General features: G+C 41.6%; 1 long non-coding RNA gene across 1 annotated transcript; it reads left to right on the forward strand.

Moving 5' to 3' along the window:
* Window positions 1-15,991: 15,991 nt before the first annotated feature.
* On the forward strand, window positions 15,992-17,601 carry LOC140463728 (uncharacterized). Its single transcript, XR_011954759.1, has 2 exons — window positions 15,992-16,078; window positions 17,038-17,601. It is a non-coding gene; the product is annotated as an uncharacterized lncRNA (long non-coding RNA).
* The last annotated feature ends 3,162 nt before the right edge of the window (window positions 17,602-20,763 follow it).

Consider the following 20,763-nt stretch of genomic DNA (forward strand, 5'->3'; position numbering starts at 1 on the left):
CAATAATCTATTTTTGGAGCACTATTGGGGCAAAGTGATACCCATTACATTGTGTAGGAGCCCATGCACAAAGTTACACTCCAGTCGATCCAACAATTCTGTCATGCCTCTGATCATGTCCATGCTTTAAGCCAAATTTGAGCCAAGCTTGTTGAATACCCAGTTGCTAGAATTAACTTTGCTCCAAAATGACATAAAGGACCATGCCTTTTTAAAAAATATATCAACTGAATGGTCAGTTTGATGCCGTTGTTCATAATGTGGATCAATCTCAAATGTATCAAAATAATTATCTTCTCGATGTATGTCAAATCAGGAATTTAACTTGCCTTCTAAAAATACCTTTGTTAGCAACTAAATATACAATGGTAGGCTTCTTTTAAATTCCCATTATCCAAATCTGTATCACTATTGTCCCCACCTAAGTGTAATAATTACTTGTTAGCAAGGTTAGGTGCTAGACTATGATGTGACATGTCATGTAGACCAATGCTGTGACTTGGCTTCTCTTGCTTCAACACACTTGTTCTTTGCTTTACAAACTTCATGACTAAAACGCCAGTGTTTTGATGAATTAATTTTGAATAATTTATATTGGAGTCATGACAATCTAGCATACTTGCATTGTAAGCAATTCAAACAGAATTTGAAGAAGTATTTGAAAGAAAACAAACAGAAAGCTTATATTTATGCTTGCTCTTTCAAGCCCAAAGCATTTTGACTCCAGTGAAATCATGATAAACTGTATTCATTTTTAAAATCAGATGTAGAAGCAGAAGTAGGCCATTCAAGGAGATCGAGGCTGAGTTGATAACCCTCAACTCCACTTAATGGTTTTATCTGGATAACCCTTGCTTCCCTTACTGATTAAAAATCAATGTCAGCCTTGAATATACTTCATTACCCAATGTTTACAAGCGACTGCAGTAAAGAGTTCTAGAGATTGACTACCGTCTGGGAGAAAACATTCTTTCTCATCTCTGTCTTAAATGCGCAATCATTTATTCTGAGTTTATGTCCAGGATTGCCCCACAAAGGGAAATAACCTCTCCACACCTACCTTGTCAAGACTCATAAGAATGGTTTAGTTTTCAATAAGGTCTCCTCTCTTTCTTCCAAATCTCAATGGGGTACAAGTCCAACCTCCTCAATGTATCCTCCTAAGTAAATTCCTCCATGTCCAGAAACAACCTTGTGAATCTACTCTGGACTACCTCCAATGCCAGTGTATATTTCCTTAGATAAGGGAACCAAAACTGTTCACTGTATTCCAGGCATTGTCTGACTAGTACCTTGTAAATATTTGACAAGGCCTGCTTATTTTTACACTCTATTCCTTTTGAAATTAGAGCGAGCAGTCCATTTGCCTTTCCTATATCTGCTGAATCTGAATGCTAGCTTCTTGTGATTTATGCACAAAACCCCCAAATCCCTCAGTGTTACCGCTCTCTGCAGGCTTTCCCCCAATTTTCAGCTCTTGCATTTCCTGTCATATTCCACATTATATTCCATCTGCCAGGTTTTCACCCACTCCCTTAACCAGTCTATATACCTTTGTAGACACTCTATGTCATCTTGACTACTTCCCATCTCACTCATTTTTGTCTCATCTGCAAACTTCATGATACTACATTCACTTCTGTCACAGTTAAAGGTTGCTGTTATGAAAATGCCCCATCCATCTCCACTCTATGTCTCTGATGACTCAGCCAACCCTCCAACCATACTAATATTCTACCCCTAACACCATGGTCTCTTACAAAGTAGCCTTATGTGCAATGCCTTACTGAAAACATTTAGGAAATCCAAATATATTACATCTACTAAATTCCCTTTATCTATGATACATGTTACCTTCTCAAAGTTTGTTAGCCATGATTTCCCTTCCATGAAGTCATTCTACCTCTACTTGATTATATTACAGTAAATCCTCTGTATCTGCAAAATCACAAATAGTGAATTTGTCTATCTGCTCCAAAAATTAAGTAACAACAAAAATCAACATCCCTGGGCAAAAATTGTATCTATGATTTTTAACCTATTTTTAACAGGCTCATCACATTTGCAGATACAAAGGAATGATTGTGTGTTTTTCTCAATCCTCTACTATTTCATCCTTTACAATGGACTCCAATATTTCTCCAATGACAGCTGTTGAGTTACCTAACCTGTAGTTACTAGTTGTTGGTCTCCATTTTTCCAGAATCTAAGGATTCTTGTAAGATTACCATAACACACTATATCCGTAGGTACTTCCTCAAAAATCATAGGAATGAATGGAAACACTACAACTCATTTTACTCAGCAATATTCCACATACCCGATATTGTATTGTTGCAAAGATGGTTGAGGGATAAATATCAGAACTCTCTTCTTTATTGAATAATGCAAGCGGATCTGGCAAAGACAATAACTCTTTCACTGTGAATAAATTGTCACATTTCTAATGGGAGTTACCAATAGCCATTCCAGCTAAGAATTTCCACAGTCAGCCAATCATGATACGAAGATCACAAAATCAAATCACTTTTTAAACATTTCACAGAGTGAAATATAGGACAGAATCTTGTTGAAACATGGGGATCTCTGCAGATGGCTGGAGAATCAGTGAGAGACACATGCACTGTCTCTTCCAGAGAGGTTCTGATGAATCTGACACCAATCAGATATTGATGAAGTCACTGCTGGGCCTTTGCTTGCAGTTCACGCCCAAGGGCAGAAACCTCAACCAGTGAGAGCTGCTGGCCAACCAGAGGTGAGCAGCTACTGCACTCAGCAGTGTCATGGAGGAAGTTGTGGGTCCTGCTGGATAAACACCCAGGATTTAGGAGGACACAGGCACAAGGTAAGTGATTTGTGTGGAGAGAGGGGCATTGGGCGACATGAGGATCAGAAGCAAAGGCAGGGGGTGGCACTCGGTAGACAGGTCCCTGTCTCATATCCAGTTCCTTGATCAGGCACTGATTGCCTTTGATCTCCATACACCTTGCTTTTACCTTGAGTTTAGGTTGACCTTAACTCAAACCTAAAGGGCCAAGAAGAAAAGTCAATCCTGGACCGTCTTGATCTGAACTTACTTTTGATGCATTGGGAAGGTCATGAGGTTTGTTTATGGCTCTACCCAGAATAATTTAGTGGCCTTCCTGCCAATCTTGTCACCTCTGGGAGCAGCAGATTTCACCTATACATACCTAGGGTGAATGTAAAAACTGACAGAATGAAACAATTTAAAAGCAATTAAACAACTTACACAGTATTTAGTAATTGAAACAACAAGGAAAACATTTAACAAGTTTTGACAAATGTAAAATTATTTTCTTGGGGTCAAATTGGCCTTGCAATATTAAGTCAATACTCAGATCACCATTAACAATCTAGTTATAAGTCTTTGAACAAAACTTTCTAAATGTGATAAGGAGATTGGAAAAGCAGAGGTGTAGCAACTTGATTGATTTATGGCTTTGGGGAGCAGCAGTTAACAAATCATAAGGAACAGAGATGGTTCATCCATTGAATATTCAAACGTCAAACATAAAAGCAAATGGGTGACAATGTTACAGAAGGGAATCTTCTACAGAGCAGCCTCTGGCCACACTCACATCCTGGTAGGTGGGGAGATCCTATTGAGCTTTATTAATGCCAGGTTTCTGGTCTGTGATACATCCAGGCAATGAAGTTGCCATCCTTCCAATTGTCACTTCAGGAATCTAGACTCTGACTGTAAAATCCTAGTCAATTTCCTTTAACTGCTTATGACAGGATTTTTAATGAGCCTGACTAAATACTGCCAAGCCTTGAAGTGGCCTAAAATGTCCAGTACTAACAACAGGACTGAGAAGCAAGTAGATTGGCCAGCATTGGTATCATGTAGACCCAGCTGTCTCCATTCTCGACTTTTTAGTGATGGTGCGACCTAAAATTTCTGGCATTTGTTACAAACTTTATTTCTGTACTTGAGATTAAGATTATACATTAAATCAATGAATCAGATAGACATGACAACTTGAGATGAATTGGTGTGTAACTAATCATCTTACAGACATGGATCAAATGTAGGGGAGTAGAAATAGTCAAATTGTGAAAATGGAAATTATATTGCCTTAGTTGACATTTTTGCAGTATGGCTGTTGACCAGATGCAAAGTGCACTTAAAAATTAACAACAGTCATCCATCAGTTTGAATTTATGTATACTCTGAAAAGCTTTCTCACATTACTGAAAAACCTGGCATAATTACCAGACTGGAGTACATCATAAGATATTATCTTTGGTTTAAGAAATGGATTTTAAGCTGTTCCAAGACAGGTTATGTCAAGCTTTATGTTAGTTCCTTGGGGATATGCTAGGCACCTCATCAACTCTCTAAGCTGAGTTTCCATCATGGAGACATATTTGGGACAGAATCTCTCTGGCGGACATCTGACCAAACTTCAGAATTTTGTGTGGACGAGTCCATAAATGATATGGGGAGACTTTTCCTGTCCTGAAAGAGCCAAGCAATCAAAAATGCAGGTTGGTCAGATGAAGTGTGGGAGTCATTGAGACAGACCACAACAGCCATCATTGTGACTGCTGGTTGTCCTGAAGGAGAGATGACTAGTTTGTGGCAAAGTCTTTCCCTCCCACATGGAAATGGACTGTCAAAGGTAAGGTGTGGGAAGCTTTACTCTTATCACAAACCAGTTAAACATTGAGGGAGTGAAAGCCCTTGCTGTTGACAAATCTAAATGTCTGGTTACTGAGTGCCTTGTGAGCATTTGGGTGCTATTGATGATGCTTTGTGTCTGAGGAAGTTGATGAGATGTAACCCAATGTCATCTGTTCATGTGAGGCTCCAATTGCCCTGAAATGCATATTCTGCCCAACCCTAGCCTGGAAGAGTGGTGTGAAGCCATTTTAGTACTTCCACTAAATTCACAGCTGATCCTCAGAAAGGGCTAGAAGCAAAGGAGGTCATGAGTGTGGAGATTTGATACCCTCAGCAGAGCATAGTATCAGTGCTGCAAGATGTAAGATCTTTGGCAATGAGACCACAGTCTTGATAACCATCTGTCTTGAAAGTAACACTGTCAGACATGTTTGAGGCTCTGGTTCTTGGCCATCTACAGGTAGTTTTGACTTTGGTGGTAGTTCTTGGGTTGAAAAATGTCATTTACTGTCTTTCTACTTGTCTTTCTTCTGCCTTGCCCTTCAAATGCCCATATTTCCACCTGAACCACTGAGGCAGAGCCAGAAGTGGTGTCCAGCAACACTGGCATGCTGCAACCTGCACAATTGGAGCCAATAAAGTAGGGAAACCAGCTAGATACAGATGATGGAGCAGAATGATAGTATTGTACAAAGGATGAAGATGAAGCTGAGGATCAGGACTTTGAACAGAATGACTGTCCATGAAAGAACAATGCATTGTCACGCCCACAAGGCCAGAGATAATTTAGTTGAAACCTGTTTTAGGGATGAATGTTGGGTTTGGACTTTGTTTAATTGTTGCTAGAACATGCGGACATTGTCATTTTGGTGGATATTCTTATTTTATTAGTCCTTGACATTTTGTGTTACTGAATAAATATCTAGTTATCCATGTGATTGTATACATGATGCCTTTGTATGAGCCAGCTTTAATTCATTGACACATAACATATCCCACATGACTACTGGTGTAAAAGCAGGAGAGGTGAGACAGTAGACTAATATTGCATGTGTTAAGATTAGGTAACTCTCAATGCATTTGATGGATGTGATATCCAAGTTTAATGAGGAATATGGACCAGGAGCAGGCAGGTGGGACTAGTTTAGTTTGATCTTTCCATCATCATATACCTCAGAAGCACTCTGAATGCATGAGCATATTCTAGGACAGCAATGCAGTTTGCCACAGCAGACCACTGCACAATAATAAAGAATGGATAGAATCTGGAGAAACTTTCCATCGAATCACTACAGTGTGGAAACAGGCCATTCAGCCCAACAAGTCCACACCAACCCTCCAAAGAGCATCCACCCTATCCCTGCAACCGTGCATCTCTCTTGGCTAATCCACTTAGCCTACATATCCCTGAGCACTATGGGCAATTTAGCACGGCCATTCCACTTAGCCTGTACATATTTGTACTGTGGGCAGAAACTGGAGCACTAAGAGGAAACCCACACAGACGCAGGGAGAATGTACAAACTCCATTCAGACAGTCGCCCAAGGCTAGAATTGAACCTGGATCCTTGGTGCTGTGAAGCAGCAACCACTGAACTACCGTGTTTTCTTCTTCAATCCAACCATTTGACTTAACTGCCTATTCTCAGATCCTGTCCTGTGAACTGTGAAGTCTCTTTTCTGGAATATTCATGCAACTGAGAGTTTAAACTTTCTCAGTGTTTCAATAATCTGCAGAGTTTTAATAAGCACTCCTGGCCTGGAATCTTCCACAAACTGTATATTTTCACTGAGATAACTTATTTCCTTTGCTCTGAACTGTCTCATTTTCTAGGATTGACTTTACTTGTTTCTGACTTCAGTCAGACCCCCTTCAAAATGAACACAAAAGTTTTGGTACTAAATTTAAAAAGAATTGCTCACCATAAATCTCACATGTTGTAAACCCCCAAGTATAAACAAGCTTCATTAACATTCGAGGAATCTTACGGTCATTTACTGCCTGCTATATATTGGTATTAAATCATGGTTCTGAAAAGATTGACATCATTGATTTTTAAACTCTTCACAAAATAAACCAACTCCTTTATGCCACTTGTTTGAAATCTAAACTCATCACTTTTCCCCACAGAGAAGAATAAAAATGTATATTTGAGAGGTATCTCCCCTCCAGCACATTTCCTCCATTTCTTGCACCTCTGTCCTTGAACCCCACCCCTCCCAACGCAACAAGAGCTGAACCCCCCCCCCCCCCGACCCCATGAAGCTCCGTATACATTGCATCATCCTCTGCCACTTCCACTACCCACAAACAGACCCCATCACTAGGGATATATATTCCCTCCCACCCCATCAGCGTTTTGGAGAGAGCATTCCCTCCAATACTTCTTGGTCAGATCCACCTCCCCCCCCCCCCACCCCCATCCCAACCAGCCCACACTCCACTCCCAACACCTTCATCTGCCACAAGAATTGCAAAACCTGCACCCACACCTCCCCCATCATCTCTGTCCAAAGCCCCAAAGGATCCTTCCACATCCAACAGAAATTTACCTGTACTTCCATCAATGTCATCTACTGTATCCGTTGCACCTGATGTGGTCTCCGCTACTTCGGGGAGACAGGACGCCAACCTGCGGATCATTTCTGAGAACATCTCTGGGACACCCACACCAGCCAACCCCGCCACCCTGTGGCTGAACACTTCAATACCCTCTCCCACTCTACCAAGGGCATACAGGTCCCGGGCCTCCTCCACCGCCAATCCTCCTGATGCCTGGTCGAAGAATACGTCATCTTCCACCTTGGGACCCTGCAACCACATGGGATTAATGTGGATTTCACCAGTTTCCTTATTTCCCCTTCCCCCACCTTATCCCAATCCCAAACTTCCAACTCGTCACCACCCTCCTGATGTATCCATCGTCTTTCCCACCTATCCGTTCCACCCTCCTCTCTGACCTATCACCTTCTCCACCGCCTTCATCTACCTATTGCATTCTCAGCTACCTTCCCCCCAACCCCCACCCCCGTCCCATTTATCTCTCAGCAACCCCAGCCCACAAGTCTCATTCCTGATGAAGGGCTTATGCCTGAAATGTTGATTCTCCTGCTCGTTGGATGCTGCCTGACCTGCTGTGCTTTTCCAGCACCACAGTCTCTGATGTGTTGATGCCAGCTGTCCAAGATGGAGGTCCAGAGGAGCAAGTGGTGAGTTAGTAACCAGGTGACCAATCTGACTTCAATGTCAGGAATTCTTGGCATCGAGTAGCTATCCAGTTGGTGAGAGAATGGAAAACTGCATCATAACAAGACAAGATTAAGCAATAACAAGGTGTTAATATATGCTCATAGGCTTCTTGCCACTTACAAAAGAAAACTTCATCCTGTCTTTCAACATTTGCTTGGAAAATGGGACTTTTTATCCTCCTTGTAGAGAAGCTCCTCATTGGAATTCTTACTCAATTTTTTCAACTTTCTGGCCATGAGGCACATTGTTCTGGAACTGGTAAGACTCTGCCATTTGTTACTTAGGCCAAAAATATCAAGTCTCAAAAGCAGCTGATAACTTGAATTTTAAGTAATGATGTTACAAGAATGTGGAGCTAGAAAGTTTTACGATAGTTTGAAGTTATGATTGAAAAATACAAAGAAGTTGTAATTGGTTCATCACCAAAGGGCCATATTTGCACAGTAGACCTAATGAAAACACTGTTGAAATTCTTTGCCACTAGTTTGATTAGACTTTGCCAAATCCATACCAATAGCTGCCACAGCACTTTAGTCTGTTGAAGTGTGCAGTTATCACAGCTAAAATCATGGCCGCTTTTGTAACGCTATTAATAGGACTTTGGGAACAGATCAAATAAAATTCACAAACGTTTGATCAACTGTGAGCACTACTGGTCTTGTCATTTGGTGGAAACTCACCATGAACAATGCTGAAGAACAATGAAACATTCATGCAGTGTCTCCAAAATATGAACAGTGGTTGGAGACAAAGTTCATCGTAAGCAATACAGGATTGGCAGAGGTTTCAGTTGCCAAGTTCTTGTAGAGTGAGAAGGTCTTGCTTAAACATGCCCAGTTTCCCTGATGATGCGCTGGAAGGCATGCACTGGACAAAATGAGGCAAAGACGACTTGCAAGTGACCCATCATAGAAAGTCAAATGCAACAAGTTTGGCATGAGATAGCTGGCAGTGTAAGTGTTGCTGACAAAGCCTGAATTACTTGGCTCCAAATATGTGAGAGAAGAAGGGAGACCTGCGAAAGCAGCTCTGTAACATTTTGCTCTGTGTTATAGCGCCTGAGACCTGGGTTCAATTCCCGCCTCAGGCGACTGACTGTGTGGAGTTTGCACGTTCTCCCCGTGTCTGCGTGGGTTTCCTCCGGGTGCTCCGGTTTCCTCCCACAGTCCAAAGATGTGCAGGTCAGGTGAATTGGCCATGCTAAATTGCCCATAGTGTTAGGTAAGGGGTAAATGTAGATGTAGGGGTATGGGTGGGTTACGCTTCGGCGGGGCGGTGTGGACTTGTTGGGCCGAAGGGCCTGTTTCCACACTGTAAGTAATCTAATCTAATCTAATCTAATCTAATTTGGAGAGTGACGCAAAGTTTTCTTCAAATCCTGTTGCCATTTTAATGCTGCCTGACAATGACATACCCTATCGAATGCCTGACAGGCAAGGTCAGGTTGCAACAAGCCAAAAAAGTATAAGCCGCAATTTATTACTAAAACTTACCTCGATTCCCTTACCGATGACTTCTTAGATGGACAAATGGACCGCAGGGGGTGCCTGGGTGGAATGGAATGGAATGGTGATACTGCATCATCAGGAAGATTGTCCATCTCTGAGGTGCCTTCTCTCCAACTGTTGAGATGGACTTAAAAGGAGTGAGATAAGTATTTTGAGATGCAATTATGGAAAAGGTGCTGTAATTAAGAGTGAAATTAAATGCTCCCCACAGAGGTGGGAGAGGAAAGGTGTGGCCCTAATGAAGACGCTATCACTTTCTTGAGTCCACATCTCCACCTCCCTTTAAATCATGGGGTGGGAAGTGTTGAAGAAAGCCTTCCTACCCAGAGATGGACTTTGGGGCTACGTAACAGCTTCATCCTGTCACCACTAGTGTTCAACCAGCAGTGAGCATGATCCATGCCGTGAGGGAGAAGCCTGTTTGTACAGATGGGTATGCCCTTCCTAGTTGAGTAGCCCTGCCTAACTGACGCCAGGTGTCAGTGGCTACCCACATACAAAACCCTCCACCTGCTCTTTAAACTGACACCGCCCTCCCCCCCTCTTCTCCAGGTTCCCAGTGTTCATACCTCACATTTCTCCCATGGTTCTAGTCACGATCTTAACCTGGTCCAACTCTAGAACCAGTCCCAGTGGTGCTGCCACTGATTGTCCAGCAACTCTGTGGTGGAAAACTCCCCTTGAAGGTGCCCAGGATCTTGCTGCCAACAAACTAAGTCCTCCAGTGACAATAAGTGGGATCAGCGGGTCAAACTGGCCTTAACAAGACTGGCAGTGGCTCATCACTGGGCGGAGAAGTCCACAGATGTTTCAGTTAAATTCCTCCTCAAAAGTTTTACTGATTCATGCTGCTTTTCAGTGAATCTCTGTGAGTATTCAAATCAGGTTCCAGAGTGAAAACTCTTTGGGCTCTTTCAGTGACCTCTGTCCAGGCTTACTCAATAGTGGCTTTGAGGATACCATAGTGAGTTCTGAAGAAAACCTGTTTCCTCCTGACCCCTTACTTCCTTCACTGAGACCACAAAGGGTCAGAACACTTGGGGCTGGGGCTCTTGATTAGTCCTGCCTAAAATGCCTCCAAAAATGTGGCACAAATACAGAGGAGAAACTCAGCAGGTCTGGCAGCATCTGCAGACAGAGAGAAATAGTGTTAATGTTTCAAGTCTGGTATGATCCTTCTTCAGAACTTTCTCCGAAAAGATAAGTTTGCTTGAGGAACACCATCCCTACTTTACAGCTTCATCATTAGAAATGCTTCAGGGACCATGTCAAAAATTACACAGCTTGTCTGTATGTATTTCCCTGCTGTTTCACATGATCGTGTACCTAATCGATACCCAGGAACACTTGGTTAAACTACACATGAAAGCGAAATAAGGGGACAATCAAAACATGATGCCTCTGTCGTCAAATAGTCTACCAAGACTTGCTATCAATGTTTATATACACATAAAAATCAGTTGAATGACATACATACGATGTTCTGATGAATTAATATGTATTAAATGACATGGATTTCCTCATTCCAAATGGTCTAGCTTGTAATAATGGCTTGCAATGGTTCATGTTTAATTGACACAGAAAACTACTTTATCTATTGCATTCACTTCTCGTCAGCACCCATCCTCCCTTCCTTACCAAACAGAGACAGAAAAGCCAGTTGTGTGCCTGAAGTTGTTCAGCTCAGCGTTAACAACTTCAAGAGAGGAAAGTGAAGCAATTAACAGAGAAAATATCTTGAGAAGCAAAGACAAGACTGGAGCTCAAACATCAATAAATTAAACCCTGGATGAGTCTGTGCAACTGAGGGCTCAGACTGCAGAGAGGATGAGAGATCTGAGCACACCCATTGAACTTAATGTGGCCCAGGAGTTAAAATTGTGGAAACTTCAGGCTGAGAATTGTGCTGGCAACTTTCTGAGAACTCCTCACTCCTTCCACACTACCCTCCCACTCTCTAAATTGCATCCACTTCTCAAAGCAGCAGCCCCAGGAAGATAGGAAATGCCTGCCTTTATTGTCACACTAATCAGATGAACCAAAGTCTTCTCAGGTTCAAGTTCATATTCTGATTTTTCTGAAGAAGAATCATATTGAACTTGAAACATTAGCTTCCTTTTCCCTCACAAGATGCTGCCAGCAATAAAGAAAATCTTGCATAGCAAATAGTTTGCATTAGATTGAACTGTGCAATTGTACATTCTGTCATAGTGATGCTTTGCCAGCAGGGATCCCAGTCAGGAATGTAATGAAGAGCAGGTGAAAGGGAAGTAGATGAAATTATGAATATTCTGCTTTCTGCATGCACAATTCTGGCTGACAATAATACATTCAGTCACAGGAATATTCAGAGTGTAATCTCAACCATACAGAGTATGCATTAATCTGATTTGAGCACGACTGATTTTGACATAGTTAGGTTTTGTCCATCTCCTGCACATAAAACCAACATCAATATATATCATATAGAGTTCTGTTGCTTGGATAATTCAGAAAAGCACTTGAAGAAAAAGCAATTTTATTCCCACATCAAAGGGAACATAATTGGAAACCTTTTTTATTATCAGGTCATGTTAAAATTGCAACAAATCATCTGATAATGTTAACTTAAGGGTGGATTGGTGACTCAGTGGTTAGCACTGCTGCCTCACAGTGCCAGGGCTGCAAGTTCAATTCCAATCTTGGGTGACTGTGTGTGTGGAGTTTGCACATTCTCCCCACTGGGTATTTCAGTTTCCTCCCTCAGTCCAAAAATGTGCAGATTATGTAGATTGGCCATGCTAAATTGCCCATAGTGTCCAGGGATATGCAGGGTTATAGGGATGAGGTGGATCTGGGTTGGTATGGAACGGATGGGTTGAATGGCCTGCTTCCACACTGTAGGGTTTCTATGATTGTATGAAGACAAAATCAAATGGGAACAATGCAAAGGCCATCCATTTATTACCAATTGACTTAAAGCATTGCTGATTGTTCCTTTATCAAGGGAAATATTATTTTGATGGCACAACATATAAATGTTTGATAAGCCAAAAAAAGCAACTGAAATTGAGGTAATGCTCATGTATTTATAGGGATTCTAGCATTTCCGTAATTTAATTTGTAAAGCACATGTATCAATTGTCAAGATATCATGCTGACAACCAATATTTCAGACTGTTCACTTGTCAGTATTTGCTGCCTCAAAGTAGCACGTAGCTTTCAATTCCCACATTGTCACACCACTACCCCGAGACTGCCACAAAATGCTCCAGTATGAATAATTTCCATTGCGTGTTTAGGATGGGTGTACATGTGTCGAAGCTTTGTATTTGAGGCAGCACTGACCAATCAATCCCATGTCCTTCATGTTCCCCTGAGACATTTCTAAATCTGTTACTTGCAAGAATATATTTTTTGTGTTCTTCAGTTCTTCCAAGCCAATTGCAATACAACTTGCCAATCATAGTGTTAATAAGCATGAGTAATGTCAACAACCAAGTATCCATTGTGAACATATATTGCAGTGAGTAACTCACTCCCTGATTCCCCAATGTCTGTCCATCTACAAGGCACCAGTCAGGAGCTGTCTGGATGGGTGCAGCTCCAACCACACTCAAATAGCTTGAGATCAACTAGAAAAAAGCTGCCCACTTGATTGGCACTACATCTGCAAACATCCATTCACTCAACCACGAATGCACAGTAACAGAAGAGTGTACTATCTACGCAATGCACTGCAGAAAATCACCAAGGCTCCTTAGACAGCACCTGTCAAACCAAGATCTCTTCCAACCAGAAGGACAAGAACAGAAACACGACTTATGTGTTCTCCTCCAAGCCATTCACCAACCTAACTTGAAAACATATTGCCTTTCCTTCAGTGTCATTGAATCAAAATCCTGGAACTCTTTCCTAATGACATTGTGGGTCTACCTATGGTATGTGGACTGCAACAGTTCACCAAATCCTTCTCCGGGGCAACTTGGATTGGGTAATAAATGTTGGCTCACCTCCCATGATGCTCACCTCCCATGAGTTTTTTTTTCTAAAACATAGACACATTGTATATGACATTCTAATTGACAGTTGGAAATTTTCTCACTATGTTCCAGATCTATGAAAACAAGAGAGCCCCAATTCATTTTGGGAGATGTTTTATTTTAACCAATATTCCAATGGTTGGAAGGACTGATGGTGGAGGTGGCAGACAGAATAGAACATTAACCAGTTGAAAAGGTAAAGCCTGCTGATGAATCATTGAATGGGGAAGACATCAGAAGGAGAACCTTGCTACATGCTGGGAACACAGGGAGAAAGGAACACAGACGAGATGAGTCAGCCAAATAAATCTGGGAAAGCAGCCTGATTTATCATGGGGAACCTTGCTCTTTTCAAGTTCAAAGCTAGTCAGGGTCAGAAAGTTGGCAGTAAGATTTATGTGCGCTTGCTAATAGGAAGAATGTGATATATATTTATGAGCTACTTTGTTGTGGAGAAGGGTTTGAAATTAGTAGAATCAAATTGACATTTGATTACGTCTGTTACTCTATGTGCTCATGGTAATTTAAAGGTGGCAGCTTATTTGCAGCCTGCACAATACTTTTGAGTCACTCACTCAGTTTTTAGGCGACTTTGCAGTTAGTGTTGATGAATAGCAGGCAATGCTTATCACAGGCATTGATCAAACATTGCCCACCATCTGAGATAAATTTCTAATCTTCGACTTTGTCTCGTTAATGTACACCAGCCTGCCTTTAAGAGGATTAGAGAAATGCTCATAAGAAAGGCTTAATATCAATTCAAATCACAAAGCACTCCAATTTTCACGAGTGTATTGTTCGATGTTAGGCAGGTGCACTTAAGGAAGAGTCTATCCTCTGCAATTGTTCCTGAAAAAATTACACACCCTTATAAAGGTAATGGAAAGTTTAATAAATACCTCGTGTCTTAAGATAACAAGACATTATAAATCAGTGTTTACTTGGATTAGTTCATGGAGGTACCATGAAGGAGGATCAATTAACACTCAAATTAATTATTGGAGTCTTCCATCAAATGAAAAAAAAATCACAAAACTTAGAAATCAATAATTCAGAGTCACGTAATGGAAGCAGATTTGTCACTGCACACTGGAAGTTCATACTTCATGACACAAGAATGTACATGTGATTTGGAAAACTATTAACTGGTCTTATGAAACCAGCAAAGATTTGAGGAAGCCCTAAGGCAATGAGTGAAAGCTTAAAAGAATTTCCATTGAACACTGAGATCCATTCCTTGTGTATAGTCAGAAAACTGAGAAACACATCAAATTAATACTAAAAAAAACTAATGATGCAACTGAAGTAAAGCCTTGTTTCTGCCTTGCTACTATTACATGGGTATTACAATATTTTTCCTTTGCCTCAACCTATAGCATTTTAATATCCTGTAAACATTTGTGAGTGTTTAAATTTGAAAGCCCAGGTTGTTTTTCAGATTTTCATTTCCATTTTTATCTCACAATTACAGCTCCAACTTATTTTTCAAAAGTTATATAACAAATGCATGACTCTAGTTGTATTGAAAATCAGGGATTCTGCAAATATTGTATGGCAGAAGACATTTCTGTATTTTGGAAGTTGTAAGGGACACAAACTATTTAAAGGGTTAATTTAGCTGATAACTTCATTATTAGCTAAATGGCTAACAGCCAAACTTTGGTCTGCTTATAAAATCTTGACATTTGAAGGGGAAGAGAAATGGTGTTAACCATTTCAAACTAGGGAAACCTAGCCATGTTTAAAATGCTACTTTATAATAATCATGACTATGAGCTGACAAGTCTAGCACAGATGGATCCAACCACAAGCAGCCAAATATTATTTACATTTTCAATTATCAAAAGTAGTCCAATTTAAGCATGAAATCATTTCAATTTTCATTAATTAGCTGGAGCTGATTAAAGGAGGGTTCCCATGTCATTTATTTTTGGTAATTCCTCCAGGGATTGTTCCATGGATCTTAGCTGGATCAGGAGGATCCAGGATTAGATTTTGTGGGTCAGCAATTTCCACAGGAGAGAAGTGGCCTAATTTTTAAAAATAAATAAATCACGAACATCTTGTGGCTTCACATTCGCAAAATGATTCGACTGTAATCTGGAGAACATTTGCTGAAGTACACACGGCTGCTCCAAAATCTGGCTCGACTTTCTTCAGTGATGTAAATCTGACTGCCTACTATAATTAGGACAACTGTGAGAAAATCTGAAACATGTGTTGTTAATGGAAGTACTCTTTCCATCATTCAGCTCGGAAATGTTCTATAGAATTGAACAATGAACAGTTTATAACTCAGTTTACCTTTGATAAAAAGTACAGTGTGTAATGCTGAGAACTCTTAGGCCCGAATGTTTGAGTAAATTTAGAAACATAAGAACAGAGGTCACATAGTGCATACTTGTTCACATACTAAAATTCCTACATCACTTTTTCCATTACCCACAGTGAAGGGAGGGACTTCCATCAGTTACTACTTTTATCAACCAATGGAAAGTTTTTTTTCTTTTTACTGGCAAGCCTAGTAATAGTTTCCCAATGTAATTTTCTACAGAAGACTGCAGTGTTTCTGAAATGTCACACGCACTCTGTCCATCTGTAATGCAGAGTTAAGTGGGTTTTCAGTGGAACTCCCCCATCTTCACATTAGGTGAAATTTTCTTACTATTCCAAGTGTTGTTGAACGCTGTACTTTGTCACATATATGAGTCTTTCTGTTCAGGATATTTATATGTTACATAATCTGCAAACTTTCCGAAGTTAAGAGATAGTCTTTGTATTGACATGACTTTTTCAGGAAAATCAAAGGTCCCTCAAAAAGAACCTTGTCTATTGTGTTGCTTTGGCTTTCTTATTCAGTTTTATTTATATTTCAGAATACAACAATACCTAGAATTTCTTGGGAACGATTGTCAGATATGTGTTCAAATGTCCTAACCAATCACCTGCAACAAGGGAAGGACACTCTTGTTGATTTAAACCCTTTGCACAGAACCTGAGCACAGAATCTAGGCTTAGTGCAGAATCAAGAGATTCTGCATTGTCTTTTGGATGTGATGTTTAACCGTGGTCCAGCCAACCCTCTCAGATGGACTTAAAGAGACAACTGGAGTAACTTGGATACGGGTGCTCTCTCAGTACCATAGGCAACTTTTATCACTCAAATAAATATTGTTGAAAAATTAGAATATTGGATTGGTAATCTGATTGCTATTTGTAGGATCTTGCAGTGCATAACATGGTTACTGTCTCTGCCCACATTGCAACAGTACTTTAAAAGTAATCATTCACTTAAGAGAGGGTGCAAACAAATGCAAATCGGTTTTCAAATTGATCTGTGCATAAAAGAAAGGAACACTTTAGAAACCTCCAAGTTATTTCAGTTTGTGAGGGAAATTTAACTGCTTCAGTTAAAGATAATCAAAACGTATCCAGCTCCTCAGTGCAGAAGCAAACTATTACAGATACTAACACCCCGCAATCAAGATGGTGGTGGAATAACAGGGCCAAACCCAGGCGTAACGGCTCAAAGCTGCTTTCTTCCTTTTCTTTCTCTTATTTTCTTTTAACATTTGCTCTTTATCATTTTCTTTTCTTTAAAACATGGAGAGCGACAGGTGGAGGAGAAGGCCTGCGGTAGCAGTGGCAGCAATGCCAGGAAGAGTGGGACACAGTTCCACCCCAGACCGGGGTGTCCTGACAACCGATGAGCAGGTCCTGGACTGACTGCCCCGACGCGGACTTGTAGGCTGAGCCGAGGCTCCAGGTGCCCAGCTAGACCCAGGTGCCTGAAGGAGTGGTAGCATCGGCAGAAGGGAGCCTGATGACTGATGGCAGCGTCTGGAGGAGCATCAGATGGGGATCAGGAGGGAAGGAACCTGCTCATTCCCCAGGCCCATGGCTCCAGCTTGGATGAGGTGGTCGCGATTGTGATGGCAGAGACCCGAGAGCCCATCACAGAGACTCTGGCTGATGTCAAGCAGCAACTTGATGAGCAGTAGAGGAGGAACAAGAAGAAGAGAGAAAGATGAACCCAATGCAGTAAAATCTTGCATTATATTCAGTGTTTCAAGATGGCGCCAGAGCGTGGTGACACTTTACAAACAACATGCGGTAAAACACCATTCATTGTATTTTTATATACATGTGACAATAAATCTGAAATAAAAAAGAGGGAATACTGAAATTATTCAATGGGTGAGAAGAGAAGAATAAAGTGAAACCAAGTTAACATTTCAGGTCAATGGTCTTTCATTGGAGCTGGTCTTGTGAATGAATGCTTATTATTCATAACAAGTGAGTAGATACAGAACCATGCTAAACACAGTGCATTTTTTAATTGTAAGAGAATACTGCTGTCCTTTAAAACCCCATGGCAGAATCTTATTGGAATCTGAATGATGTGGGCTATGGTGCAAAATGTGTCAGAATCATGTGAGAAATCTAGCAAGGTACATCTCAATGTCAGGAAATACTCTTTTATGTAAGTTCTGGACATCGAGGTGCGATTCTTGCTAGATAGCAAAGAGTTGCTTTTTTTTTGTTTGTGTGTGCAGGTGTGAGACACAGTGAGAGACACAAGGTGCACGAATCTTTATTCAATTTCCACCACCAGCAAGATAGGAAAACAGCCGAGTGGCCAGTGACAAGCAGTGCCCTTCACAAAAGGACAATGCTGTGTGATCAAACAGTAAAGGGGAGGGCAGGGATTAAATCAAAATAGAGTTTGAGGGGGAAATAATGCACTCCACTCCCTGCGGTGCCCACCTCTCCCTGAACAACTCCAGGGTGTTGGTGGACACCGCGTGCTCCTTCTCCAAGGACACCCGGGCAAGAGTTGCTTATTATTTGATTGAATCATTTATTGTCACATGCATTCAATATAAAATGCAGTGAAAAGTGTGTAACATCACCATACATAGGTGCCATTCACATTAACTTAGAATAAAATAAAACAAAAATAACTTAAAGACAGAGTTGAGCTTTTCCTTCTCCACTTCTACAGACCCGGTCCAGGACTCACAACCCACGCCATGCTGCCTCCAGGGGCTTACACCACACGAGAGCAACAGTCCCACTCCAGGCCTCACAGGTTGACCGACCAACTCTGTAGCCACACTGCCTCGGAAGACGCTACAACCACTCCTGAACCCATTGAAGCCACCTTCCCACCAAAGAGCTCTTTTTATCAGGTAAGTTTGAGAAAAAAGAAGAGGGAAAAGGAAAAAGAAAAAGAAGATAAATATAGACAAAGAGGATAGGCCTGGGCACAATAGTCCGGATACTGCCTACACTGCCGCTGCCATCTTCCAGGTTTGGGCACAGGAGATTATTGCCTGATAACAGCCTCAATTACAGCAAATCTCACCACGTTAACATACAACTTCACAATACAGAAGTCACAGGAGGTACGAGGTAACTTGAGCTCACTGCTTGCTCCATAGGAATCCTATGCTGGATGACCGTGCAAACATCTTGGCGTATGCTCCACGGACACTAGTTTCACATACACCCTACTTCCATGGACATTGGCATCTGAAATGTTCCAGCCTCTAGGAATGTTCATGCACCCATCTGTGATCCACTTACAGGATGCTTCTGCATTTCAATGCTGCACTTTAGGGGTGTAATGATAGTTATCATTGTAATGCTGCAGCAAGGACACTTAGGAATATGCACCCAGCTCCTGGACTGGATCAGGCTGCTTGCTCACTGTACGAATGCTTGCTCATTTTGAGCCTACCCTGGAATCTCACAGCAACCCTGCCTTGCCCCTCTACCAGAGATGCCTGTCTCTCAATATTGTTATATTGCCATTTCATTTAGCACAGGTACAAAATGTGCAGGTTAGGTGAATTGGCCATGCTAAATTGCCCATAGTGTTAGGTGAAGGGGTAAATGTAGGGGAATGGGTCCGGGTGGGCTGCTCTTCGGAGGTTCGGTATGGACTTGTTGGGCCGAAGGGCCTGTTTCCACACTGTAAGCAATCTAATCTAATCTAATCTAATCAAAGCCAGGAAGCTTGTTATGGTTGTCAACAGTCTTCAGCCAAAACAAGGGGGTCCTGCCACAACAGTCTTCCTTCCAAGTCCATGGGCTTGGACATAGTCACATAGTCTGATTCAGGATGCTTTCCATAAAAGGACTGAGGAGTTGAATATTAGGCAGCCCATCTCTTATCTTGATCGTTCTGCCCTACAATGGGTTGTTTTCCTCCTGAATAGGAGAGAGTGGGTAACTAGGGACATAGAAGTGGTTGCCAAAGCTGTTAATTTTCATACAGTTGGGGAGATGTCCCAATTGTGTGAGTAGGTAGTGCAGAGGTCATGGAAGTTTAGTGATATAGGGATTAGGGTAAGTGAGAGAAGGTGTTGCTGTCAATAGTGAGAGTGGTAGAACATGAGACTTGGAGGAGGGTGGACACAGTAGCAGAGACAACGAGTGTGAGGTCTTAGGAGAAGTTGGTGGAACACTTGCTAGTAGAGAAGGTCATTGACATTATTCCTCCATTGTTAGGCATTCTTCCAGATCACTGAGACTACATTGACCCATGTGGCATCCTTGGGTCAGTCTGGCCTTGGTCTGGTGTATGGCCTCCTCTGCTGATCTGAGGGGTAATGGACATCCTGCCGCTGTACCACCCAGTTCAGCAGGACTTGCAAGTCCCTACCTACAAAGTGTGGTGCTAATTTTCCCTGCTCTGCCACATCTGGGGGCAAATATCAGGAACTGTGCAAGGTAGCTCCAGACTAACAGAGACGTTTGAAGATGACCCCTGTGCCAGGAATGCCAATCCAATCTGGAATAGTGCATCATGGCAAGTTGTTCCATGCAGAGAAAGTAGTAGAATGGGGTTGGAATCGATTAAAAGCAGCTCCACAGGGACGAGGGCTGTATTTAAAGAGGTGGAGACAAGTCAGGTACAATGAGAAATCTCATTAGATCTTGTGGGACAGAAAGCCTCCAAGAAGCTCAATGGAACTGACACTTAGCCAAAAAAAATCTTAGATTCAGCCCTCAGCATTGAATTGGTGTAAAGATGCATCTTCTAAGCTCAATTAGACAGCAATTCCCTTTCAGGACATACTATGGTCTCTTAGAAGATAATTGTTTCTTTTGGCAAAGCCCTGGCTCTCCTGAAATCTGAAATAGCCGTGTAGAGCAACTAACTTTCTGCTCTCATTTAAAAGAGTATTTTACATTGACATGTGGCACTTGACATGTCGTGGCTTCAAAACATCTCCAGGTATATAAAGAAGGAACTGGTATTAAAACAGAAACTGCTGGTGGAGAAATTGTGGAGACAGAATCAAAGTGAACATGAAACGCCCCCAT

The sequence above is a fragment of the Chiloscyllium punctatum genome, chromosome 38, assembly GCF_047496795.1.
Source record: "Chiloscyllium punctatum isolate Juve2018m chromosome 38, sChiPun1.3, whole genome shotgun sequence".
NCBI lineage: Eukaryota > Metazoa > Chordata > Chondrichthyes > Orectolobiformes > Hemiscylliidae > Chiloscyllium > Chiloscyllium punctatum.